This window comes from Temnothorax curvispinosus, unplaced genomic scaffold (assembly GCF_003070985.1).
Source record: "Temnothorax curvispinosus isolate PA1 unplaced genomic scaffold, ASM307098v1 QBEX01013131.1, whole genome shotgun sequence".
Taxonomy (NCBI): Eukaryota; Metazoa; Arthropoda; class Insecta; order Hymenoptera; family Formicidae; genus Temnothorax; species Temnothorax curvispinosus.
The window spans coordinates 74,825-80,706 of record NW_020222911.1 but is presented as its reverse complement, the minus strand read 5'-3'; positions in this window follow the sequence as shown (position 1 = coordinate 80,706).

The following is a 5,882-nucleotide window of genomic DNA, read 5'->3' as shown; positions in this document are numbered from 1 at the left end:
TCTCCCTCTCCCTCTCTCTCTCTCTCTCTCTCTCTCTCTTTGTTTCCTTCTTTTCCTCTTGTTCATCATCTTTAACTTTATAACATCTAATCACAAAGAATAAAAAAAATTACGGACAAACACGCTACGCGCGCGCTATTTAACTTTAATATTATACACTATTAGCCACACAACTGTCAAAATATGCCATGATAGCCGCTCTTGAAGTAAGCGCAGAGAGAGAACCAATCGGCATCGCGGAAAAGCGACAACAATACTTCGATAGATTCGAGTATCGATTACATGCTTTTTTTAGAAGAGGAGGGACTAGAACAACACAGGCGCGCGCATTTGTTTTATTTCACGAATATACAACTATACATTTTTTATATTTTTATTAGAAGTGAAGAGGTAAGTCGCTAATATCGACATAGAATAGGTCCTCTAAAGCGACACCTTCTTATTTCTCGAAAATTAAACACCGCACTTTATTAATGCTGATGAGGACATAATTTACTTATATAATTAAAGACGTAAAAACCCTTACTTCATACATTTATTGATTTTTATATATAAAATCTGCTAAAAACGAATCATTAAAAAGCAATTATTAAAAATAAAATTTACCCAAATTTCTTTTATACTAATTGTATAGTTTAAATAATAGTGAATTATTGATGATATTAGATCATTTTACATGTTTGTAACGTCCTAAAATTAATAATTTTTATTTTTTTTTTATTTTTTTTATATATATAATGCAGTTTTATATTTAAATATAAAATTGAGATGCAACGTAAACTGGCATACTTATTGATAAAACAGATTATAAGGTAGTAAAAATCAAATAGGATAGAATAAAAAACACAGCATAAAAAGATCTTGCTGCGAAATTATGAGATAAATTTACTGGCATGCTGTCGGCATACTGCCAACATTTTGCTATGTGGGGTAAAGCAATTGTGAAGCAACACACAGTAACAGACTACGAAGGTAGAAAACGAAAGGTTTCGAGTTTAAATCCTGATCGGCTCTGTTAATTTTTTTGTTTATCCCCTCGCTGTCCAAAATTTCTTTCCGTATCTTTTCTCCACCCTCACTACACTTCTTGTTTTCTCATATATTTCCATGATCCTCTTTCCCAACCTCTCACTCACCCCTGGTTTTTTCAGACATCTTCCCAAAACCCTCCTGTCTACTGAATCAAATGCCGTCCTTGGATTTACAAAAGCAGCCACTACCTTCTTTTTCCTCTTTAATCGCTTCCCTATCGCATAATTTAGTGTGTAAATGTTGTCCACCACTCCTCTCCTCTTCCTAAACCCTGCTTGGCTTTCTGGAATCATCCCCTTCTCCACCATCTCTTCCCTCAACCTATTTGCTAATATCGACGCGTACACTTTGTACGCCGTCAGCATCAGCGTAATCCCTTTATGCTTACTCACCCCTTTTGCCCCTCTTTTTTGCTATCGGAACGACTACTCCGTCCCTCCACGCCTCTGGAAAACCCTCTCCTTTCCATACTCTTCCATAACGCCTTTCTTAAACCACTTCCCCCATAACTCCACACTTTATTTCCTATCTCGTCCTCTCCCGCCGCTTTACCTTTTTTCAGCCCTTTCAGCACTCTCTCTACTTCCTCCCATCCTATCGCCTTCTCTTTCTCCATTTCCCCCTTCGCCCCCTGCTCACCCTCCTCTCCTTCTCCTAGCCTTCGCTTGTATTCCGTTCCTTCTAACATCTCCCTAAAGTATTTACCCCACTTCTCTATTGTTACCTCCTTATTAATTTCTTCCCTTCTTCTCCTTTCCTTGTTTATTACTGCCCACACCTGCTTCTCTGTTCTCGCCTCTCTTGCCTCTTTCAGCAGATTTCTCTTTTTTTTTTTCTTTTTTCCTCACACTTTTCCTTATACTCCTTCTGTCTTCTCTTATGATCTTCTTTGTGTTTTCTTCCTCTTTTCCAGTCTCTTAATAACTTTTCTATCTCCTCCCTCTTCCTACAGTCCCCATCCCACCATACTCCCTTTCCTTTTGCCCCTCTTTTTACTCTTCTCACCCTTGCTTCCATCTTAATTCTTTTTGTCAACTTTTCGACCTCTTTATCTATTGCTTCCCTACCTATTTCTACCTCCTCCGTCCTTCTTCAAAACTTCTCTCTTGCCTCTTCCGACCAGTCCGTCTTTTCCACCCACCTCTCTTCCTCCGCTATTGTCCCTCTCTTCTCACCACCACCCCCTTTGTCAATTTCAATCTAAATTAAAAACAATTTCTATCTAATAATTCAAATCAATAAGTCAATTTTAATATAAAAATTTAAGTAAAACTTTATTTCAATCTAATAATTTAAATTTAAGTCAATTTTAATTCAACAATATAAATCAAAGTCAATTCAAAAATATTTCAAGTCAAAATCAATTACAATTAAATGGTCCAAGTTAAAGTTAATTTTTTAATTAAATAGTCCAAGTCAAAACCAATTTCTATCTAAGTTAAAATTAATTTTAATTCAAGTCAAAGTCAATTTCAATCCAAATCAAAATTAATTTAAATTAAAGTCAAAGCCAATTTTAATCAAAGTCAAATTTCAGTTCAATAAGTCAAAGTTAATTTCAATTCAAGTTAAAGTCAATTTTGTTGTGTCTTTTGCTGGATAGGAACTGAATAATTACACCCGAAGTGGATATAAATGCTTTATTTATTTACACGTTACTCCGACATTCTCGTAAGCAAGGAAGTGAGGAAGTGGTGAATGGCGCCGCGATCGAATGGTGCTGCCCTCGACAGCCACGCGAGTATTCGACATCTCTCCCCTCTTGGTAGATGACATCGTGCCTCTGCTGGGCTTTTTCCAGTTGTTGATGACGGTGTCGTGTGTTGTTTGAACAATAGCCGACACAGCTTATTCATCTCCCAGTCTCCTTCTGCAAGCTTTTTTAACGACCTCTTTGTAATTTGAACCATTCGTTCAGCTTGGCCGTTGGCTTGCGGATTATAAGGAGCTATGTGGAGATATTTGATGCCATTTTTCTCATAGAACTCAATTATTTCCGTCTCAATTATTCCGGACGTCTTAAGTTTCTGTTTAACAGAGACTCAAATACGAATGTGAGACAGAATGAAGAGGAGGTTACTCCTTTTTTCACTTTACCGTACGTCCCGATGATTACTGAAAAGCTTAGGAACGCCATAAGGGATTTGAATGTGACTGTCTTATAACAGCTTAAATAAGATGCGTACATTCATCAAGGCGCACAAGGATAGTCTCCCACGGTCGAATAAATGTAACGTGGTTTATAAGGTGAATTGTAATGATTGCGACGCTTCTTATGTGGGCCAAACGAGTAGGCAATTGCAAACAAGAATCAAGGAGCATCGTAATCATATTAATTGGAGTACTCCGAATCATTCTGTCATAACTGAACATAGATTAGAATGGAATCATGATTTCGATTGGAATAGCGTTGAAATCTTAGATAATGAATCCTATTGTTATAAACGTTTGATTTCGGAGATGATATGCATAAAAAGGCAGGCGAATGGTTTGAATTTACAGACCGATGCGGAGGGTTTACCGGACGCGTATTTAAATGTGATCGAGAGACTGTCTAAAATTTAGAACAACTTTATGCGAGAGTTTATCCCCTCCTCTGGTTTATACACCAGTCTCTATTATGTTAACCTTCCCACCTATGCCTCACTCATTCGCGACGTTTCGAATCCGTGAAGTTTGTTGTTACAATGCGATATTCCGGTCTGCAATTGCTCTGTAAGTAAATCCATTAGTCATCTGATTTTAACATAGATAATTTACGCCTTTACCACATTGCGACTCCGTTTGATGGTACATACAGGTAGGGCTTTCGAATCTTTCTTACCCACCTGGTCTTTCAACCTGGCGAGATTGTTTCTAAGATGCGAGGGATGTGGAGCGAGTGCTTACCGGCGTATCTGGAATTTCGGCAACGGTACATCCATAGGATTTCAATCCTTGTTTTTTTTTAATTTTGACTGCGTCTTTTATACTTTGTTCGTCTATTGACTACGCCTTATACTCGACTTCTTTTTGATTATGCTTGTAAATCTTCGTATTTGACTTTATGTAACTTTTAACGCTGAAGAGGACACGAATAATGTGCCGAAACGTACGTTAATATATATATATTTATTTTTATAAATTGTTTGCGCTTTGATTACCGCGCTTGGCTCTAATTGCCTCTCCTATTCACATTGTGTCAATTATTTCCGCTGACGAAAACGCTGTGCCATTATCCGAGTTCGACGCGGGAAAGGAAATTTGGAACAGCTACATCGAGAGGTTCGAATTTTTCACGGAAGCAAACAGGATAACAACAGATAGCGGTAAACGTTGTACGTTGCTTACGGCGGTGGGGGCGAAAACTTATGAGACAATTAAAAATCTCATTGCTCCGGAAACGCCGAGCTCGGTAACGTATGAACAAATTAAAGAAAAATGCCAAGCCCATTTTTGTAAACCAGTTAATGAACTTCTAAGACGAGTTCGTCTTCAAAAACGTGATCAAAAACAGGGCGAGAATCTGCTGGAGTTCGAGCGCGAGTTACGGAAACTTGCGCAAGAATGCAAATTCGGTGGTACAGAAGAAAAACTCCATTTAGACATGATGCTGCGCGATCGGCTCGTCGCGGGGATCCGTGACAAGGAATTGCAGCGTTATCTGTGCAGACGACAAGAAGAAACCCTGACAAAGGACAATAAGGTTGGTCTGACATTATCCAAAGCTCTCGAAATTGGGAGTAGTATCGAAGGAACGGATGAGTTACTACAAAAAATCCGATGCGCAGTCGGTAAGGAAGGTAGATTCAAAAGGTAAAAGAAACAAGGAAATGAACAAAATAAGAATACAAAACAGGAACAAAAGTCATGTTTTCGTAGCGGGAAGTCAAATCACACACCGGATAAATGTTTTTTCAAAAATGCTAAGTGCAATTATTGTAAAAAAGAGGGTCATGTAGAAAATGCCTGTATTACAAAGAAAAAAGGTATAAAACCTAAAGAAAAGGGGTCCGCGTCAACTCACAGGATAGATTGAAATACTGATTCGAGCGACGGAACAACGATTTATTCGATTCACGGGAAAAAGAAGATCCATTTGACGAGCTCGAAATATAGGACAAAATTGAAGCTTAATTCTGTGGAAATAGAAATGGAAATAGACAAATTTCAATCCAAGTCAAAGCCAATTTCAATTCAAATCAAAGCCAATTTTAATTTAAGTCAAAGCCAATTTCAATCCAAGTCAAAGCCAATTTTAAATCAAGTCAAAACAAATGTTATTTTTATTTTATTTTTGTTTTTATTATAGATACAAGTCAAGGCAATATAAGTACATGTAAATAATTCGAGAATGTTTCCCTTCAAATTGGGAGATATTTTTTAAGAGGAGAACAGTTACACCTTCACCAAAAATATCAGCGAATGGAAATAAAAATTAAAAAAAAAAAAGAACAAATATATTAATAAATATTTTATGAAATAGACAAAACTTTCTATAAAATATATTGTCATTCTATTTTAACCCTTTTATTAGAAAGATAAAATTAAGATTATAGAAATCTGCGACTTACAAGGAGATGTCACTATTGACTCTTTATCGATTTTAATCTCTTTTTGCTTTTTTATTAAGAAAACTTTGTTTTCGTAAACCTCATATATGGACCTTTGATCACGTATAAAGCTGGAATTAAGCAATTCTTAAAAATAGAAATAGAAAAGACCAAAAAAAAGTTTTTTTTAGTTTTCGATGTCAATGTGTTCAGAATGTTCTAAAACGTTCAAAAATCGCATTTTTTTTTAATGTGTGGTGTGTGTGTGTGCGTGTGTGTGTGTGTGTGTGTGTGTGTGTGTGTGTGTGTGTGTGTGTG